Source organism: Oryctolagus cuniculus, chromosome 8 (genome assembly GCF_051225735.1).
Source record: "Oryctolagus cuniculus isolate XC-2025 breed Fujian yellow rabbit chromosome 8, ASM5122573v1, whole genome shotgun sequence".
NCBI classification, from domain to species: Eukaryota; Metazoa; Chordata; class Mammalia; order Lagomorpha; family Leporidae; genus Oryctolagus; species Oryctolagus cuniculus.
This window is the reverse complement of record NC_142874.1, coordinates 69,313,234-69,336,467: the sequence shown is the minus strand read 5'-3', so window position 1 is coordinate 69,336,467 and position 23,234 is coordinate 69,313,234.

Genomic DNA, 23,234 nt, shown 5'->3' with positions numbered 1-23,234 from the left:
GAATAACTGTGTATTAATTACAGAATTAAACCAGTCATATTAAGTAGAACAGACAAAAAAACTACTAAGAGGGATAATGTATTAAGTTGTTCATTAACAGTCAGGGCTATGCTGATCAAGTCACCGTTTCCCATAGTGTCCATTTCACTTCAGGAGGTTTCCTTTTTGGTGTTCAGTCAGTTGTCGCCGATCAGGGAGAACATATGGTATTTGTCCCTTTGGGACTGGCTTATTTCACTCAGCATGATGTGTTCCAGATTCCTCCATTTTGTTGCAAATGACTGGATTTCATTGTTTCTTACTGAGGTATAGTATTCTAAAGAGTACATATCCCATAATTTCTTTATCCAGTCTACTGTTGATGGGCAAATAGGTTGGTTCCAGGTCTTGGCTATTGTGAATTGAGATGCAATAAACATTAGGGTGCAGACCGCTTTTTTGTTTGCCAATTTAAATTCCTTTGGGTAAATTCCAAGGAGTGGGATGGCTGGGTCGAATGGTAGGGTTATCTTCAGGTTTCTGAGGAATCTCCAGACTGACTTCCATAGTGGCTTGACCAGTTTGCATTCCCACCAACAGTGGGTTAGTGTCCCTTTTTCCCCACATCCTCGCCAGCATCTGTTGTTGGTAGATTTCTGCATGTGAGCCATTCTAACCGGGGTGAAGTGAAACCTCATTGTGGTTTTGATTTGCATTTCCCTGGTTGCTAGTGACCTTGAACATTTTTTCATGTGCCTGTTGGCCATTTGGATTTCCTCTTTTGAAAAATGTCTATTGAGGTCCTTGGCCCATCTATTTAGTGGGTTGTTGGTTTTGTTTTTGTGGAGTTTCTTGATTTCTTTGTAGATTCTGGTTATTAACCCTTTATCTGTTGCATAGTTTGCAAATATTTTTTCCCATTCTGTCGGTTGTCTCTTCACTCTCCTGACTGTTTCTTTTGCAGTACAGAAACTTCTCAATTTGATGCAAACCCAATAGTTGATTTTGGCTTTGACTGCCTGTGCCTCCCGGGTCTTTTCCAGAAACTTTTTGCCTGTGCCAATATCTTGAAGGGTTTCTCCAATGTTCTCTAGTAACTTGATGGTGTCAGGTCGTAGATTTAGGTCTTTAATCCATGTTGAGTGGATTTTTGTGTAAGGTGTAAGGTAGGGGTCTTGCTTCATGATTCTGCACGTGGAAATCCAATTTTCCCAGCACCATTTATTGAATAGACTGTCCTTGCTCCAGGAATTAGTTTTAGATCCTTGATCAAATATAAGTTGGCTGTAGATGTTTGGGTTGATTTCTGGTGTTTCAATTCTGTTCCATTGGTCTATCCATCTGTTTCTGTACCAGTACCATGCTGTTTTGATTACAACTGCCCTGTAGTATGTCCTGAAATCTGGTATTGTGAAGCCTCCGGCTTTGTTTTTGTTGTACAAGATTGCTTTAGCTATTCGAGGTCTCTTGTGCCTCCATATGAATTTCAGCACCATTTTTTCCAGATCTGAGAAGAAGGTCTTCGGTATCTTGATTGGTATTGCATTGAATCTATAAATTGCTTTTGGGAGAATGGACATTTTGATGATATTGATTCTTCCAATCCATGTGCATGGAAGATTTTTCCATTTCTTGGTATCCTCTTCTATTTCTTTCTTTAAGGTTTTGTAATTTTCATCGTGGAGATCTTTAACGTCCTTGGTTAAGTTTATTCCAAGGTATTTGATTGTTTTTGTAGCTATTGTGAATGGGATTGATCTTAGAAGTTCTTCCTCAGCCATGGCATTGTCTGTGTATACAAAGGCTGTTGATTGTTTTTAATTCTTATCATTTCCCTGGATACTCTTTTCTTTTTCTTCCTCTATAATCAATAGAGTGATTGATATTTAAGCAGTATGCTGCCAACCCAAGTTTCTTCTACGAAAAACTCTGATAATCTAATTGAGTAATAAGATGTTGCATACTGTGATCTGCGTTTTGTACAATAATTTTACTTAAAGTCTTAGAGCAGTAAAAGAAAGCTGTTAATCTCATCTAGAATGCTTAAGTTAATTTCATCTAGAAAGCTATCAATTTCATCTAGTTATTCTATAATATTTTAAAACAAAAAATAGAATTTGTCAATATTACTCTTTAAGAATTGAAGTTTTGGCCCATTTTGCATTTTGTAAAATGTTGGCACTCACTGGCGAAGAATATGAGAGGTACACTGTACTTGCCTCTGACACAGAGAAGAAGCAAGATAACAAACGAGTGACGGCATTTTGAGGGAAGGGACTGAGGGATAATGCTGGAACTGAGTAAGCAAGAGCCAGGAAGTCTGCACAGCATGGAGGGTAGCATAAGAGAAAGGGACAAAGTGCACTGCAACTGTGACCTTGGCCTCAATGCCATGGGAACTCCCTATTACTGGGAAGAAGTAATGGAGAAAGCTCTTGAGAACCCGTAATTGCTGAGGGATGGAAATCCTATATACAGGAGGATTCCACAATTCTCAGTGGCTTTAAGTCAATTTTGGAGAATTTCCTGGAGTTGTACAACTTATTTGTTTCCAAAAAAGAACTCACATTGGGTCTCTACCATTGTCACAGCCCAAGCTGCTAGACAGAGTGCCATCCTAAGAACAGAGCCACAACTAGGGTTCAGCCTGTCTTAGAAGGCAGTAGGTGGCCCCTTAATTACAGCTGTCACGATAAAAATCCCTGGTGTCATCAGAGCTTACTGGCTGGGCTTGAGGGGGGCCCCTCCACAAGCTGTGGCTTCTGGATTGTGGCTGCCACTGCTAGGAGTACTGGCACATTTGACAGTCACTCGTAGGGCCTGAGAAGAGGCCTCTACACAGCATGCATTTCCAGTTGTTACAGCTACTGCCATAGGACCTGAAGTCAGCCTCCTGTGTGGCCAGATCCTTAATAGTCTCAGCTTTTAGTGCTGCAATCAGTGCCTGACTCCACTGGGCCTGAGAATATATGCCTTTTTGGTCTGTGCACCAAGAATCAAAAGTGCTTCCACCAACAGTTAGAGCATCATTGGCATTGGACCTTCATAACACACAAACCTCTGGTATCCTGGCTTCTGCCAGCACCATCACTTTGTATCTCTATCAGCAATGACCATGAACCTTTGGAAGCCCTCAGCCACTGCAAAATTTCACCGCTATCTCCACAAACACCTGTACTCTAGACTGCTGAGTCACTCATAGACACAACTGATATTGGTGACAATGGAAGAAATCAGAGACAACAGTTCTGTGTTCATTCAGAACTAAAGTCTAAGCATCTATTCAACCAATACCCTGTGTCTCATCTAAATGGAAACACTTTTCTTTACCACTGGAATTGTTGACTATTACTTCAAATGTGTAGACTGCAACATAGGGAAGCAAGAAGCATACAAAGCAACCATGACTCCTACAAAGGAGGAGATGATCCTTAAGAAACAGACCCCAATGCAAAATAAATCTATGAAATGCTTTAAAAGGAATGCAAAATTATGATATTAAGAAAAGTCAGGGGGCTGGTGCTATGGCATAGTGGGTAAAGCTGCTGCCTGCAGTGCCGGCATCCTGTATGGGTGCTGGTTCGAGTCCTGGCTGCTCCCCTTCTGATCCAGCTCTCTGCTATGGCCTGGGAAAGCAGTAGAAGATGGCCCAAGCCCTTGAGCCCCTACACCTACATGGGAGGCTTGGAAGAAGCTCCTGGCTCTTGACTTAGGATTGGTGGAGCTCCAGCCATCCTGGCCATCTGGGGAGTGAACCAGTGGATGAAAGACCTCTCTCTCTCTCTCTCTCTCTCTCTGCCTCACCTTCTCTCTGTGTAACTCTACCTTTCAAATAAATAAATAAATCTTTAAAAAAAGTTAATGAGATGTAAGAGTACAGATATACTGTTCAAGAAAATTAGAAAAAATTTATTAAATGAGTGAGAAATTCAACAAAGAGATAGAAATCATAAAAAAGAACCAAACAGAAATTTGGAGCTGAACAATTAAATGAAATAAATGTGATTGTGAGCTTCAAGAACACACTAGAACAAGTAGAAGAAAACCCTTGTAGACTTGAAGACAAGTCTTTTGAAATAACCCAATTAAGTCAAAAGAAAAAAAAAACTAAAAACAATGAAGACAGCAAATAAAAATCATGTGAAATTTTTATTTTAGATATTTATTTAGTTGCAAGGCAGAATTAGAGAGAGAGAGAGAGAGAGAGAGAGAGAATAGTTCTATCTGCTACTTCATTTCCCAAATGGCCACAGTGGCCAGGGCAGGGCCAGACTGAAGCCAGGAGCCTGGAAATACATCTGGGACTCCCATGAGGGTAGCAGGGACCCACACACTTGGGTCATTGTCTAATGCTTTCCCAGGCACATTAGCAACGAGCTTGATCAGAGGCAGAACTGTCAGATCCTGAACCAGAGCTCATGTGGGATGCCACTATCACTTGTGGTAGCTTAACCTGCTGTGCCACAGCACTGATCCCATTTATGCAAATCTTTAAGGGAACAAGTATTTGTATTATTGGTGTTCCAGATGAACAAAGAAGGAAAGTCTTTGAAAATCTACTTAACAAAATAACATCTACAAACCTCCCAAGTCTTGAAAGAGAAATGGATATCCAGATCCTAGTAGCTCAAAGGACTTCTAGTAGACTCTATCAAAATAAAAGGCCTTCTCCAAGACATTGAAGTTAAGCTGTGAAAGAAAGAGAATTCCCAAAAATGGACAAAGGGTGGAATCATATAAATAAATTCCATTATATTAGTCAATCAAGAAACTATATCCAGCAAAGTTACCCTTCAGAAATGAAGGAAATTTGGGTAAAGCCACTGCCTACTATGTCAGCATCCCACAAGGGTACTGGTTCGAGACCTGGCTTGTCCACTTGCAATCCAGCTCCCTGTTGGTGCACCTGGGAAGGCAGTGGAGGATGGCCCTAGTGCTTGGGCCCCTGAAGCCATGTGGGAGACCGCAAGGAGGTTGCTGGCTCCTGGTTTCAGATTGGCCCAGCTCTGGCCATTGCAACCATTTGAGGAGTGAGGCAACAGATGGAGGACCTCTTTTTCTCTCCCACCCTCTCTCTCTCTCTCTGTAACTCTGCCTTTCAAATAAATGAAATCTTTAAAATAAAAATGAAATGAAGGAGAAACAGTCATTCCTAGACAAGCAAAAATGAGGAAATTCATTGCCACCAGATTGGCCTTACAAGAAATATTCAGGAGGTTCTACATCTGTGGGGAAAATAATTTCAATTGCCATCATGAAAACATGTGAAAGAATAAAACTCACTCATACAACAGACATACAAACGAAAAAGAAGATAATCAAACCTTGTAAATACAGAAAATCACCAAACAACAAATACAAATAATGTGAGACAGAAAGGGAATGCACATAAAGCAATCACAAAAAATTTAGCAAAATGACAAGAATGAGTTGGATTAAATTCTTCTTCCCAAAGACTGGCTAGATGTAATAAAAAATAAGACCCACTGATATCCTGCCTGCAAAAAGCTCACCTCACCAGTAAAGAAAAAACATAGATGGAAAGTGAAATGATGGAAAATATTAAATGCACATGGAAATCAAAAGCAAGCAAGAATAGCCATACTCATTTGATAAATCAGATATTAATTCAATAGCAATAAAAAACTGACAAGGTCATTCAATATTGATAAAATGATCAATTAAGCATCAGGATAAAATGATAATATATATACAGCCAATACAGGACCTTCAAATATATAAAGCAAAAATTATTAAATCTAAGGAAGAAATAGACTGCAATACAGTAACAGTTGGGAGCCTCAATACTCCATTTTCATCAATGAGTAAATCATGCAGATAGGAAATCCACAGCGACATCAGAGTTCACTGACAATATAGAGTAAATGGCGCCAACAGAGGATGATAAAACATTTCTTCCAATAGCTGCAGTTTATATATTTTGGTCTGCAGTTTACATATTCGTGTCATCAGCACACAGAACATCCTGCCAGATAAACCAAATGTGAGGCTATTGTGTTTGTCAGCTTTTCATTATTACAGTGAAGTACCTGACACAATTAACTTAACAGCAAGACAACATTTATTTAGCCTACAGTTTCAGAGGTCCAAATTTCAAAAGGAGTGATGCAGAATTTGGAAAAGATCTCATGGAAGATGGTGAGGCATGAGCAGAGGAGGACCACATGTCCAGCAAGACTGAAAGAGAGGGATTGCATGGGGAGGAACTCGGGCTACTACAACCCTCATGAAGAGAACCACCTCCAGAACGAATGCCCCCAATGACTTAAGGCCCCACCTCTTAAATGCTTCAGCACCTTGTCATTGCGTTGCCCTGGGGAATAAGCCTTGCATATACAGGCCTTTGCAGGACGCCAGAACTAATATCCAAATGACAGCAGCCACAAATCAAGTCTCATTAAATTTTTAAAAATTGAAATCACATCATGTATATTATCTGACCACAGCAGAATAAAACTAGAAGTATAAAACAAGAGAAAAATTGAACATACACAAACACATGGAAATTGAACATGCTCCTGAACAATCAATGGTCCCTGAAGAAATGAAAATGTCAATTAAAAATATGCTTAAAACACATGAAAATAGAACACATTAAAACTGCTTGCACTAAGAATTGCATATTGTGGTAAATGTCTACATCAAAAAATAAATATTTCAAATAAACTAACAATAGATCTCACGGACCTATAAAAGCAAGAATAAATCAAACCCAAAGTTAGCGGAAGGAAAGAAATAATGAAAGTGAGAGTAGAGAGGTGGTGTTTGGTCTAGCAAGTAAGACACTAATTAGCTGTCCACATCCTATATTAGAGTACCTGGATGCAAGTACTGGCTCTACTCCTGGTTCCAGCTTTCTGCTAGTGCAAACCCAGGAGGCAGCTGGTGATGGCTCAAATGACGGAGTCCCCATTATCTACATGAGAGGCCTGGGTTGAGTTTCCAGATCCTGTGTTTGCACCCAACCGCAGTCATTGTGGGTATGTGGGAGTGAGCCAGCAGATGAGAGCTGTCCATCTGTCTGTCTCTTTCTTTCTGTCTCTCAAATCATAAATAAGAAAATCAGATCAGACCTTCTCCAAGACCACTAACAACATACACGAATTTCTGTTGCTTCACATTTCCAGGAAAAGTAGGTATTTTCAAATGTTTAATCTTACCTATTTGTGGAATAGAGAATCATGCCTAAATATATTTTACATTTTCATTTCTCTAAGGTTGTATGCATTGCAACATGTTTGTTTCCATTCCTCTTATCTTTTTTGAATACTCTTATCTTTTCCACATTTTAAAAATTCTAACCTCTTAGTTATTGAAGGGCACGAGTTCTCAATGTATGCTGCTGCTATTTATTGTTTGTTATTTATGTATGGCATATCTTTCCAGTGCTTCCTTGTTAACATCATTTGATGATTAGCAACATTTTGTTTTTTAACTTTTTATTTGGAGATAATTTCAAACGTACAGAGAAGTTCCAAGGAAAGTACAATGAATTTCTCTATATCTTTAATTTTCTTTAGAAATCTCTATATAGGTATACATGTTATTACTAATGTTATTATTGCAGTAGCCTTTGCAGGCACAGGTATTATGAAACTCTATGGGTCACCTTTCACATAGACCATAGTGCTCTCTTTAGTCATGAGGTCAAGCACCACTGAATGTGTTATATTTCCTCTTCAAGGGCAGTCTTATTTAGGTTAATTAGTGCTTATTTTAGCGAAATAGGAAAACTGATGCAATGCCCACCTATAACCCCATGGAAAAGCCTCATCCCTTGTATATAAAGTTGGCTAAAAAGAAGCAACATGATTGTTGTACAAGTAGCACACCACACTGAGGTTGCAAATCAAACATTCCACAGAGTTCCTCTTGGATGCATTGCACCGGAGTTGTGCAATATGAGGACTGTAGGATTAATTGACTTAGAACCCCTACTTCTTGATTTTCCCTCCTGATTTCCACAGAAATGGGTTCATGATAGTCTCTCCCAGTTATTAGGAAATCCTAGGAAGCACATATAGGCATTTGGGAAACGTAACTGTTATTTTATTCTTAGAGGTGCTATAGTTTGCTCTTAGTATGTTGTCCCTAATGATGAATGATGAAGTTAGTATGTTGTCCCTAAAGCTGAATGACCCTGAAGCTGTAGGGTATAACTGAATAGAGTACTTTATAGCCTTATAAAAGTTTGTTGTTCAATATTTGGTGTATTTTTTTTCTTTATCTTGTTTGGTTTTTCACTCTCCTATTTGCAACAAAAGAATTATCATCTATTCCCTGGATGCCATCTTACTATATATCTGTAAAACTTTTATCCTTGTGAATTTGGATGGAATGACAACCTGGAAAAAAATGTGGCATTTATTTGATTGCTTCCTATTTGCAATAATGTCTGTGAGTGCTTTCTGAAAGGTTACTCTAAGTCTCTTTTGTGTCCTAGTATTGTTCGTGGAGAATTAAAATCTAGAATTATAGTTTCTTATCAAGAAAAGAATGACAAAGATATAAAAATCATAAAAGCAATAATAGAACATAATGTCAAAAGGAGCTCAAAACCACCCCTTGTCTGAACAGATGGTAAACAGTAGTATAGGCTATCCCTCGTGATAACCATCCCTCCTAGAAATAGATTCTAGTAGCGGGAACCAGCTCCTATTGCTTTGGATCCTAGCCGACCCACAAAGGGAATTGCTGTTTATGGATGGAAAAGCCATGCTGGATTATGGAGGTAGGGGAAAGTCTTCAGCTCATGGCAGGGGGACGAAGTTAGGAAGAGTCAGATCCTGAAGCCCATTCTATCAATTCACCCATCACTTTTTAATCAGAAGTTGCAATTATGTTTTAGTGAAATCAGCCCTTTACTCATATATCTACAAATAATTAGATCTTATCTTCCCCTGAGCTTTACATTAAGGTGGCAAAAAAAAAACAAAACAAGTACCCAAAAAGCAAAACAAATAAAAAAAATTAGCAGACGATTCCCAGGGGGAAAGTGAGCCATATGGTTTGAGAATTTGGAGCTTAGTAATGAAATCTAGGCAGACTCTGAAGGCCTGGCTTTGTCTTATGAGGGAAGGGAATGATTTTCTTACGCTTCACAATTAGTTCTTTGTGCTTTTCCGAAAGTCATCAGTGGTATCCATTCTTTATTGTGTCTGAAAGAGAAAATCGATTGAAATGTAGGTGGTTAAAAGAAAAGAAGAGCCTTAAGAATAATCTGGAATTAATTCCAACCTTTCTTTTTTTTTTTTTTTTTTTTTTTTGACAGGCAGAGTGGACAGTGAGAGAGAGAGACAGAGAGAAAGGTCTTCCTTTGCCGTTGGTTCACCCTCCAATGGCCGCCGCGGCCGGCGCGCTGCGGCCGGCGCACCGCGCTGATCCGATGGCAGGAGCCAGGAGCCCGGTGCTTTTCCTGGTCTCCCATGGGGTGCAGGGCCCAAGCACCTGGGCCATCCTCCACTGCACTCCCTGGCCACAGCAGAGGGCTGGCCTGGAAGAGGGGCAACCGGGACAGAATCCGGCGCCCCGACCGGGACTAGAACCCGGTGTGCCGGCGCCGCTAGGCGGAGGATTAGCCTAGTGAGCCGCGGCGCCGGCAATTCCAACCTTTCTTAAGCAATATCTCAAGTCAATTCTGCCACCTGTTATTTGTAGAAAGAATGTGCGGTCTTGCATCTACTAAGCTGTCACGAAAGAGTTAAAGCAGTGGCTTAAACTTAACTCAGCATGGATTCCGAAAAAGATTGGAAGAGATGGGCTGGACAAAGATGGCTATCATGCTCCTCAGTATATTTTGTTTTTCTGTGTCTAAAATACACACACACATATTTCTATATGTACAAAAAGAGAGCGAGATATACCCAAATCAATCAATTCAGGTCTTCCATGTGGATGTCATGACCCAAGTACCCTCCCACATTGCACATTATCAGGAAGCTGAAAACGGAAGATGAGATTAAAACTCATGCAGTCCAAAATGCGATTCTGGCACTCTAAGAGTCTTAACTGCTATTCCAAATACCCTTCCCTTATTTTTGTATTTAAATGCATGTAGAAAAAGGAGTGCTTAAGTGTAAGTTCACTCTGGGTAACATCACAAACCTTCTACAAACAAAAAACAGCAACAAAACTCTAGAGAGTGTTCTATAAATTAAAGTAGCAAAAATAAATCTATAAATTCAAGCAGAAAATATGTTTATTTATAATGCATGAGCTGTGTCTTGATTGATTTAATATTACTGGGAAATTTACTACTATTTATAGGAAGCTAATTACTATAACTTACAATTTGCGCATTTCAGAGATTTGATGTAGAGTAGGTAAATGAAATATAATGAGAGAATAATTTTGCTGCAGAAACAAAATCTATGTCATGCTTTAAGCACTTTTAAACATAGATCATGTCATTGCTTAAACCTGTGCTTTTAGCAGAGACAGGAAATTATTGTCCTTATGGCTGAATACATCTATGTTGCCCATTAGTGGCATATAAATCCTTCAGTTGTAAATAAAATGTGAGACCTGAACCATAACAGTTGGAAAAATTTGATTTTCCAAAGCATTGAAAGAAGAGGGCTTGTTACTAATTGATCCAATTTTCACTTTTCAAATTACTGGAATCCTCCACAGAAAGGCAGGGAGATATATCATTAGTTTCTCAGACTTATTTTTTCCTTAAGAACCCAACACTTAGTCTTTACAAATTCCCAGAATATCCTCAAACTGGCTTCTTTATTGGTACACAATTTATTTCTCTCTCTCTCTCTCTCTCTCTCTCTCTCTCTCTCTCTTTCTCTCTGTTGTCTTTGTTTTGTTTCCTCCAACCATTGCTTGGAATTTCCACATTCCCAGTCTGAAAGGTGCATCAGAGTAAGCTTACACACCACGTATAGTTAGGCAGAAGTATCCCAAGGTTTTTGTGCTGAAAAGGGTAGAGATGAGCCTGAGTCATTTTCCTCTGATAATTCCCTGGAAATATTAGAGAAAGAATATTTGAATTCTGAATTCATTGAACATATAATTTAGGATGGATTATTGCTTTTTCCCAATATTCTAAGGGTAGTTTAACACTATCAATGAGGTTATAAATTAAGGAAACAAAAATTTTATTTGGGAGTCATCAAAGAAGAATCATAATGTACAGGCAGGAGTTACACAGTTTGCCCTGGATACATAATGATTAAAGGATTACTTAATGATTACGTCTGCTAGTAGCTAGTATGCTTTTCTATCTCAAAGACATCTATGAGCTCACTAATAATCTTACCTCCCTCAGTCTTTCTGCAGACTTGGAAGATTTTCTAAATTATATTGTTAACAGAAGCTAGATATATATGTGTGTGCTCATATACTTTATTCACATGCTCTACAAAGTCAAACACTTTAAACCTTGAGGATTTCCTAAACTTGGTGCTGTGTAATGGGGTTTATATTACTCATTTGATATTGCAGTTGTAATCACATTTTTAACATTTTTTTCCATTTTTATGAAACAATTTTTTAACATGAAGATAAAATTTGCATGGCTTTTATTTTGAAAATGATTTTACAACTATAAATTTGCCTCTGCTAAAGAAAGCTAAATATTTTGTGACAGTATTAACAGCTGAACAGCAAATCTTTAGGATCCTAACTAGCTGGAAGAGTCTAAGATAAGTTATTTACTTCCTTTTAGGACTATATAACTGAGTAATGTGGAGGTGCTTTTTTTATTCATTAAAAACAAGTCTGAGTTCTTCGAATTTTCCTCAGGGAAATAATTTTTTTTTAACTTTTATTTAATGAATATAAATTTCCAAAGTACGACTTATGGATTACAATGGCTTCCCCCCCATACCATCCCTCCCACCCACAACCCTCCCCTTTCCCACTCCCTCTCCCCTTCCATTCACATCAAGATTCATTTTCGATTATCTTAATATACAGAAGATCAGCTTAGTATACATTAAATAAGGATTTCAACAGTTTGCTCCCACACAGAAATATAAAGTGAAAAATAATAGATGATTTTTTTTAAATGATGATGAAATCAGATCAGACCTATTGTCATGTTTAATCCCAGTGAGAGTCAAGTTGGGAATTGATAATTTCTTTTTTTTTTTTTTTTACAGAAGATCAGTTTAGTATGCATTAAGTAAAGATAATGAATATAAATTTCCAAAGTACGACTTATGGATTACAATGGCTTCCCCCCCATACCGTCCCTCCCACCCACAACCCTCCCCTTTCCCACTCCCTCTCCCCTTCCATTCACATCAAGATTCATTTTCAATTATCTTCATATACAGAAGATCAGCTTAGTATACATTAAGTAAGGATGTCAAAAGTTTGCTCCCACACAGAAACATAAAGTGAAAAATAATAGATGATTTTTTTTAAAATGATGATGAAATCAGATCAGACCTATTGTCATGTTTAATCCCAGTGAGAGTCAAGTTGGGAATTGATAATTTCTTTTTTTTTTTTTTTTTTTTTTTTTTACAGAGGATCAGTTTAGTATGCATTAAGTAAAGATTTCAACAGTTTGCACCCCCATAGAAACACAAAGTGAATTATATTGTTTGAGTACTCGTTATAGCATTAAGTCTCAATGTACAGCACATTAAGGACAGAGATCCCACATGAGGAGTAAGTGCACAGTGACTCCTGTTGTTGACTTTACCAATTGACACTCCTGTCTATGGCATCAGTAATCTCCCTATACTCCAGTCATGAGCTTCCAAGGCTATGGAAGCCCTCTGAGTTCTCCGATTCTTATCTTGTTTAGACAAGGTCATAGTCAAAGTGGAGGTTCTCTCCTCCCTTCAGAGAAAGGTACCTCCTTCTTTGATGACCTGTTCTTTCCACTGGGATCTCACTCGCAGAGATCTTTTGCCAGAGTGTCTTGGCTTTCCATACCTGAAATACTCTCGTGGGCTTTTCAGCCAGATCCGAATGCCTTTAGGGCTGATTCTGAGGCCAGAGTGCTATTTAGGACATCTGCCATTCTATGAGTCTGCTGAGTATCTCACTTCCCATGTTGGATCACTCTCCCCTTTATTTATTCTATCGGTTAGTGTTAGCAGGTATTAGACTTGTTTATGTGCTCCCTTTGACTCTTAGTCCTTTCATTATGATCAATTGTGAACTGAAATTGATCACTTGGACTAGTGAGATGGCATTGGTACATGCCACCTTGATGGGATTGAATTGGAATCCCCTGGTATGTTTCTAACTCTACCATTTGGGGCAAGTCAGCTTGAGCATGTCCCAAATTATACATCTCTTCCCTCTCTTATTCCCACTCTTATGTTTAACAGGGATCACATTTCAGTTAATTTCCAACACTTAAGAATAACTGTGTATTAACTACAGAATTAAACCAGTTATACCAAGCAGAACAGACAAAAAAAACTACCAAGAGGGACAACATACCAAGTTGCCCACCAACAGTCAGGGCCATGCTGATCAAGTCACTGTTTCTCATAGTGTCCATTTCACTTCAACAGGTTTCCTTTTTGGTGTTCAGTCAGTTGTCACCGATCAGGGAGAACATATGGTATTTGTCCCTTTGGGACTGGCTTACTTCACTCAGCATGATGTGTTCCAGATTCCTCCATTTTGTTGCAAATGACTGGATTTCATTGTTTCTTACTGCGGTATAGTACTCTAAAGAGTACATATCCCATAATTTCTTTATCCAGTCTACCGTTGATGGGCATTTAGGTTGGTTCCAGGTCTTAGCTATTGTGAATTGAGCTGCAATAAACATTAGGCTGCAGACCTCTTTTTTGTTTGCCAATTTAAATTCCTTTGGGTAAATTCCAAGGAGTGGGGTGGCTGGGTCGAACGGTAGGGTTATCTTCAGGTTTCTGAGGAATCTCCAGACTGACTTCCATAGTGGCTTGACCGGTTTGCATTCCCACCAACAGTGGGTTAGTGTCCCTTTTTCCCCACATCCTCGCCAGCATCTGTTGTTGGTAGATTTCTGTATGTGAGCCATTCTAACCGGGGTGAGGTGAAACCTCATTGTGGTTTTGATTTGCATTTCCCTGATTGCTAATGACCTTGAACATTTTTTCATGTGCCTGTTGGCCATTTGGGTTTCCTCTTTTGAAAAGTGTCTATTGAGGTCCTTGGCCCATCTCTTAAGTGGGTTGTTGGTTTTGTTTTTGTGGAGTTTCTTGATCTCTTTGTAGATTCTGGTTATTAACCCTTTATCTGTTGCACAGTTTGCAAGTATTTTTTCCCATTCTGTCGGTTGTCTCTTCACTCTCCTGACTGTTTCTTTTGCAGTACAGAAACTTCTCAATTTGATGTAATCCCAATAGTTGATTTTGGCTTTGACTGCCTGTGCCTCCCGGGTCTTTTCCAGAAATTCTTTGCCTGTGCCAATATCTTGAAGGGTTTCTCCAATGTTCTCTAGTAACTTGATGGTGTCAGGTCGTAGATTTAGGTCTTTAATCCATGTTGAGTGAATTTTTGTGTAAGGTGTAAGGTAGTGGTCTTGCTTCATGATTCTGCACGTGGAAATCCAATTTTCCCAGCACCATTTATTGAATAGACTGTCCTTGCTCCAGGAATTAGTTTTAGATCCTTGATCAAATATAAGTTGGCTGTAGGTGTTTGGGTTGATTTCTGGTGTTTCAATTCTGTTCCATTGGTCTATCCATCTGTTTCTGTACCAGTACCATGCTGTTTTGATTGCAACTGCCCTGTAGTATGTCCTGAAATCTGGTATTGTGATGCCTCCGGCTTTGTTTTTGTTGTACAAGATTGCTTTAGCTATTCGAGGTCTCTTGTGCCTCCATATGAATTTCAGCACCATTTTTTCCAGATCTGAGAAGAAGGTCTTCGGTATCTTGATTGGTATTGCATTGAATCTATAAATTGCTTTTGGGAGAATGGACATTTTGATGACATTGATTCTTCCATTCCATGAGCATAGAAGATTTTTCCATTTCTTGGTATCCTCTTCTATTTCTTTCTTTAAGGTTTTGTAATTTTCATCATAGAGATCTTTAACATCCTTGGTTAAGTTGATTCCAAGGTATTTGATTGTTTTTGTAGCTATTGTGAATGGGGTTGATCTTAGAAGTTCTTCCTCAGCCATGGCATTGTCTGTGTATACAAAGGCTGTTGATTTTTGTGCATTGATTTTATACCCTGCTACTTTGCCAAACTCCTCTATGAGTTCCAATAGTCTCTTAGTCGAGTTCTTTGGGTCCCCTAAATAAAGAATCATGTCATCTGCAAAGAGGGATAGTTTGAGTTCTTCCTTCCCAATTTGTATCCCTTTAATTTCTTTTTCTTGCCTAATAGCTCTGGCTAGAACCTCCAGAACTATATTGAATAGCAGTGGTGAGAGTGGACATCCCTTTCTGGTCCCAGATCTCAGTGGAAATGCTTCCAACTTTTCCCCATTCAATAGGATGTTGGCTGTGGGTTTTTCATAGATTGCTTTGATTGTATTGAGGAATGTTCCTTCCAAACCCAGTTTGCTTAGAGTTTTCATCATGAACGGGTGTTGTATTTTATCAAATGCTTTCTCGGCATCAATTGAGATAATCATATGGTTTGTCTTCTGCAGTCTATTAATATGGTGTATCACATTGATTGTCTTGCGCACATTAAACCATCCCTGCATACCAGGGATAAATCCCACTTGGTCTGGGTGGATGATCTTTCTGATGTGTTGTTGCATTCTATTGGTGAGAATTTTATTGAGGATTTTTGCATCTATGTTCATCAGGGATATTGGTCTGTAATTCTCTTTCAGTACTGCATCTTTTTCTGGCTTAGGAATTAAGGTGATGCTGGCTTCATAGAAAGAATTTGGGAGGATTCCCTCTTCTTCAATTGTTCTGAATAGTTTGAGAAGAATTGGAGTTAGTTCTTTAAATGTCTGGTAGAATTCAGCAGTGAATCCATCTGGTCCTGGGCTTTTCTTTGTTGGGAGGGTCTTTATTACTGTTTCAATTTCTGTCTGAGTTATGGGTCTGTTTAGGTTTTCGATGTCTTCCTGGTTCAATTTAGGCAGGTTGCATGTGTCCAGGAATCTATCCATTTCTGATAGGTTTCCCTGTTTGCTGGCATACAAGTCCTTGTAGTAATTTCTGATGATTCTTTTTATTTCTGTGGTGTCTGTTGTTACGTTTCCTTTTTCATCTCTGATTTTATTGATTTGGGTCTTTTCTCTTCTTTTTTTAGTTAGTTGGGCCAATGGGGTGTCAATTTTGTTTATTTTTTCAAAAAACCAGCTCCTCGTTTGGCTGATTTTTTGTAGTGTTTTTTTTTGGATTCAGTCCTGTTGATTTCTTCTCTGATTTTAATTATTTCTCTTCTCCTACTAGATTTGGGTCTGGTTTGCTGTAGGTTTTCTAGATCCTTGAGGTGAATTGAAAGCTCATCTATTTGGTGCCTTTCCAATTTCTTGATGTAGGCACCTATTGATATAAACTTTCCTCTTAACACTGCTTTTGCTGCGTCCCATAAGTTTTGGTATGTTGTGCTGTTATCCTCATTTACTTCCAGAAAGTTTTTGATTTCTATTTTAATTTCTTCTATGACCCATTGTTCATTCAGGAGCATGTTGTTCAATCTCCATGTGTTTGCGTATGCTCTAGGGATTCCTGAGTTGCTAATTTCCAACTTCATTCCTTTATGCTCTGAGAAGCTGCATGGTATGATTCTAATTCTTTTGAATTTGCTGAGACTTGCTTTATGGCCTAGTATGTGGTCAATCCTAGAGAAGGTTCCATGTACTGCTGAGAAGAATGTAAAATCTTTAGCTGTAGGATTGAAAGTTCTGTAGATATCTGTTAGATCCATTTGGGCTATAGTGTCGTTTAAATCTACTGTATCCTATTGATCTTCTGTCCTATTGATCTGTCTATTTCTGAGAGTGGAGTATTGAAGTCCCCCAGTACTATTGTATTGGGGTCTAAGTCTCCCTTTAAGTCCGTTAATAAATCTTTTAGATAAACTGGTGCCCTGTAGTTAGGTGCATATACATTGATAATTGTTATATTTTCTTGCTGTATTGATCCCTTGATCATGATATAGTGTCCCTCTTTGTCTCTCTTAACAGTTTCTGTGGTAAAGTTTATGTTGTCTGATATTAAGATGGCTACGCCCGCTCTTTTTTCATTTCTGTTGGCATGGTATATCTTTTTCTAGCCTTTCACTTTCAGTCTGTATGGATCTTTGTTGGAAAGATGAGTTTCTTGTAAGCAGCAAATAGATGGGTTTTGTTCCTTAACCCAATCAGCCAATCGGTGTCTTTTAACTGGACAGTTCAGGCCATTCACGTTCAATGTGACTAATGATAAGTGGTAACTTTGCCCTGCCATTTGCCAAAGATAAGTTCTAATATATGCTTTGAATTCCCTGTGATCTTTTGCTGTGAGGTTTCCTTCCTTTACCTTCTTTCATATTGATGACCGTGTTTCTGTGTTTCTGTGTGTAACACATCTTTAAGCATCTTTTGCAGGGCTGGACGAGTGGCAACAAATTCTTTCAATTTCTGTTTGCTATGGAAAGTCTTTATTTCACCTTCATTCACAAATGATAGCTTTGCAGGATATAATATTCTGGGCTGGCAGTTGTTCTCTCTTAGTACCTGGGCTATATCTCGCCATTCCCTTCTAGCTTGTAGGGTTTCTGATGAGAAGTCAGCTGTGAGTCTGATTGGAGATCCTCAGAGAGTAATCTGACGTTTCTCTCTTGCACATCTTAGGATCTTTTCTTTATGTTTCACTGTGGAGAGTTTAATTACAACGTGTCGTGGTGAGGATCTCTTTTGGTCGTGTTTATTAGGGGTTCTGTGAGCTTCCTGTACTAGGATTTCTCTGTCCTTCTCCAAACCTGGGAAATTTTCTGCTAATATCTCACTAAAAAGGCCTTCTAATCCTTTCTCCCTCTCCATGCCTTCAGGAACTCCTAGAACCCGAATGTTGGGTTTTTTAATAGTATCCTGAAGATTCCCGACAATATGTTTTAGATTTCTAATTTCCTCTTCTTTTCTTTGGTCTGACTGTATCCTTTCCTGTTCTCTGTCTTCTAAGTCCGATATTCTCTCTTCTGCTTCACCCATTCTGTTTGTAAGGCTCTCTATTGTGTTTTTCATTTGATCTATTGAATTCTTCACTTCAGTCACTATCCCAGTTTCCTGTTGTACTAGTTGTTTCGTTTCATTTTGATTCCTCCTTGATATTTCATTTTCACGAGAGAGATTTTCTATCTTGTCCATTAAGGATTTCTGTAGTTCAAGAATTTGTTTTTGAGAACTTCTTAATGTTCTTATCAATTCTTTGAGATCTGCTTCTTGCATTTCTTCTATGGCATCATCTTCATAATCTTGAATTGGGGTGTCTTTTTCATTTGGGGGCGTCATGGTGACTTCCTTGTTTTTATTACCTTGGTTTTTGCGTTTGTTATTTGGCATATTGGAGATATTTGGTTTCTTCACTGTGGTGCTTTTTCCTGTTATACTATGACTCTAGATTAAGTGGACTATCTGTTTTTGATGGAGCCTTAGGGCTTGAGATGGGTGTGGCCTGAGAGCTCTGTTTGGTGTGCCAAAGGTGACACTCCCAGGTTAGGCATGGTAAATCTCTCTCTCTCTCTTTCTTTTTTTTTTTTTTTTGATTCAAAAGGGAAGTAATTCCACACAGCTGAGCGAAGTTGGAGGTAGTTAGCAGGCAAATGATATACCCACAGGAGCCAGAGATCGGAAGCTCTTTCCCAAGGACCACACAGGGAATCTGTTCGGCCCTCAGAGTGGGCTCAAATTCTCCTTCAGTCTCCCACTGGGTTGCCAAAGTTATGGAATTGTAGCGTCTCTGGAGAGTGCTCACGTGAATTCCGTGAGTTCTCTCCCCCACCGTCTCTTTTTTCACAGTCTCAGTTCAGTAGCACCACAAATTTACTAGGTCCTAATCTCCTGTTAATTCGCCCCGCCCAGAGTCAGGTTTTTCTGCTAGGCTCAGGGCCGGTGCAGACCTGAGGTCGCTCTGCTTATGACGTGTGTCCAAGATGGCGCCTGCTCTTTGTCTTGCTCGCCCTTGAGAGGTGAGCGGAGAGAGAGAAACCCGTGTCCGTACCAGTCACCTTTTTTTTTTTTTTCTCTCTCTCTCTCTTCCGGTTAGCCTGGTGAACTCCCCCCCCCCCCCCCGGGGTCGTTCCCTCTAGTCTCCTCTTTCCGCTTGCCTGCCGGTGTCTCGGGCTATTGAGGTTCGGCTCACCTCGCGTTCCAGCACTGGTGTGTTGAGTCTGCCGCTGGTGTCCCGAACTGTGGGCTCCCACACTCTCCACGCAGGTCCGCTGTGAATCACGCGTTCCGGAAGAGTTTCTTCTGCTGTTTCCTCCCCTACTCTTCCTTGAACCTGCAGTATCTCCACTTTTATTAAACTATCTCTCCCTGGACTATCAGTGTGCTCCCTTCCTATTCCGCCATCTTGCCTCCTCCCACTGGTCCTCTCCTCAGGGAAATAATTTTTGATAGAAGAGATAACATTAAGAAAACAGAACACTTGTAGGTTATATATTATTATCCCTTGAGACATGAATCTCTTTTACATAACAGAAATATTTGGCCAAAGTTATCTTATGCTTAAAATTGTGATACTGTGTATTAGGGTTCTTCAAAGGAACAGAACTGATAGGAGATATGCATCTCTTTAAATATGTTCAAGATGTATTATAAATGTTAGCTCACACAGTCACAGAGGCTGAGAATTCCCACAATTTACCACCTGCAAACTGAAAGCCCAGGAGCCAGATTATGCAGTATCATTCTAATTCTTAAGGCCCGAGGACCAATCACCAATGAGTTAATTTTTTCTCTGAGTTGAGTGGATACTGAGAGAGAGAATTCTCCCTCTGTTAGTCTTTTTGTTCTATTCAGCCCTTCTAAAGATTGACTGATGCCTTCAAACTATGGGGAGGTAATCTACATTATTCAGTTTACCTCTTCAAATATGAATCTCTTCCAGAAAAACCCCCACAGACATATTGTAAAATAATATTTTACCCAGTATCTGGACACCCCATGATCCAGTAAATTAGACACATAACCTATCACACACTGCATTTTCAATATAGTTGTATTATAGTTTTCAAAACAAAGCATTTCCTAAATTTTTTTTGTTGTTTTTATTTAAATCTGTCCTTTTTGATGACTTCCATTATTCCAAATATTTGGTTCATGTCCAACTCAATCATGTTTTTAACAAATTAGCATTTAATAAGTAGACATATACTTCTGCTGTCTACTTCTGTTAATTCATTATTTTGTGAAAAGTGAAATGTGACTTAAAGTTTGTAAATTGAAGCATTATGTCTGAAAGTAGGAGATATATATAATCATGGTTAGAATATACAGATAGCACTGTAGCTCACTTAGTTAATCCTCCACCTGCGGGGCCGGCACACCGAGTTCTAGTCCTGGTCCTGTCCCGGTTGCTCCTCTTCCAGTCCAGCCCTCTGCTGTGTCCCGGGAGTGCAGTGGAGGATGGCCCAAGTCCTTGGGCCTTGCACCCACATGGGAAACCAGGAGGAAGCACCTGGCTCCTGGCTTCAGATCGGCACAGCGTACTGGCCATAGCGGCCATTTGAGGGGTGAACCAACGGAAAAGGAATACCTTTCTCTCTGTCTCTCTCTCTCACTGTCTAACTCTGCCTGTCAAAAAAAAAAAAAAAGAATATAAGACTGGAAGGTAAATACCTGAATTTAAATCTCAGCTCCAGTACATACTAGCTGTGTGCTCTTATATAAGCCAGAGCCATTCTAGTCTTTTTATTTTTGTCTGTACAATCAAGATAACAGAATCTACTTCATAAGCTTGTTATAAGGAGTAAATAAGATGATGCATGTACAGCACTAAGTATGTTGAGTGGCATTATTTAAGCAGACTTACTTTATCAAAGGTCATTTTAATGACCTTTCAATGGCATCTGTTATCCAGCCATTCTCTTTATTATGTTAAGATCTTGTTAGCAGTGGCTCTTATATATATGTTCGCAAATCAACCAATGTGATACACCACATTAACAGACTGCATAAGAAAAGCCATATGATTATCTCAATAGATGCAGAGAAAGCATTCAAAAAATATAACACCCTTTCATGATGAAAATTCTAAGCAAATTGGGTATAGAAGGAACATTTTTCAATACAATCAAAGCAATTTATGAAAAACCCATGGCCAGAATCCTATTGAATGGGCAAAAGTTGGAAGCATTTCCACTGAGATCTGGTACCAGACAGGGATGTCCACTCTCACCACTGCTATTCAATATAGTTCTGAAAGTTTTAGCCAGATCCATTAGACAATAAAAAGAAATTAAAGGGATACAAATTGGGAAGGAAGAAGTCAACTATCTCTCTTTTCAGATGATATGATTCTTTATTTAGGGGATCCAAAGAACTCGACTAAGAGACTATTGAAACTCATAGAGGAGTTTGGCAAAGTAGCAGGGTATAAAATCAATGCACAAAAATCAACAGCCTTTGTATACACAGGCAATGCCATGGCTGAGAAAGAACTTCTAAGATCAATCCCATTCACAACAGCTACAAAAACAATCAAATACCTTGGAATCAACTTAACCAAGGATGTTAAATATCTCTACGATGAAAATTACAAAATCTTAAAGAAAGAAATAGAAGAGGATACCAAAAAATGGAAAAATCTTCTATGCTCATGGATTGGAAGAATCAATATCATCAAAATGTCCATTCTCCCAAAAGCAACTTAGATATTCAATGCGATACCAATCAAAATACCAAAGACATTCTTCTCAGATCTGGAAAAAGTGATGCTGAAATTCATATTGAGATGCAGGAGACCTCAAATAACTAAAGCAATCTTGTACAACAAAAACAAAGCCGGAGGCATCACAATACCAGATTTCAGGACATACTACAGGGCAGTTGTAATCAAAACAGCATGATACAGATACAGAAACAGATGGATAGACCAGTGGAAAGGAATAGAAACACCAGAAATCAATCCAAACATCTGCAGCCAACTTAAATTTGATCAAGGATCTAAAACCAATTCCTGGAGCAAGGACAGTCTGTTCAAGAAATGGTGCTGGGAAAATTGGATTTCCACATGCAGAAGCATGAAGCAAGACCCCTACCTTTCACCTTACACAAAAATCCACTCAACATGGATTGAAGACTTAAATCTATGAATCAACACCATCAAATTATTAGAGAACATTGGAGAAACCCTGCAAGATATAGGCACAGGCAAAGACTTCTTGGAAAAGACCCTGGAGGCACAGGCAGTCAAAGCCAAAATTAACTATTGGGATTACATCAAATTGAGAAGTTTCTGTACTGCAAAATACACTCAGGAAAGTGAAGAGGCAACCAACAGAATGGGAAAAAATATTTGCAAACTATGCAACCGATAAAGAATTAATAACCAGAATCTACAAAGGTCAAGAAACTTTACAACAACAAAACAAACAACCCAATTAAGATGGGCCAAAGATCTCAATAGACATTTTTCAAAAGAGGAAATCCAAATGGCCAACAGACACATGAAAAAATGTTCAAGATCACTAGCAATCAGGGAAGTGCAAATCAAAACCACAATGAGGTTTCACCTCACCCCAGTTAGAATGGCTCACATACAGAAATCTACCAACAATAAATGCTGGTGAGGATGTGGGGAAAAAGGAACAATAACCCACTGTTGGTGGGAATGCAAACTGGTTAAAAAAACTATGGAAGTCAGTCTGGAGATTCCTCAGGAACCTGATTATAACCCTACCATACAACCCAGCCATCCTACCTCTTGGAATTTATCCAAAGGAATTTAAATTGGCAAATCAAAAAGCTGCCTGCACCTCAAAGTTTATTGCAGCTCAATTCACAATAGCTAAGTCCTGGAATCAACCTAAATACCCATTAACATTAGACTGGATAAAGAAGTTATGGTATATGTACTCTATAGAATACTTTATAGTAATAAAAAAAAAATGAAATCCAGTTATTGGCAACAAAATGGAGGAATCTGGAACACATCATGCTAAGTGAAATAAGCCAGTCCCAAAGGGGTAAATATCATATGTTCTCCCTCATTGGTGACAACTAACTGAGCACCAAAAAGGAAACCTATTGAAGCGAAATGGAGGTTATGAGAAACAATGACTTGATCAGCTCTTGTCCTGACTATCAAGGAACAACTTAATACTTTATCTGTTTTAATATTTTTTTTGTTCTACTTAATGCTATT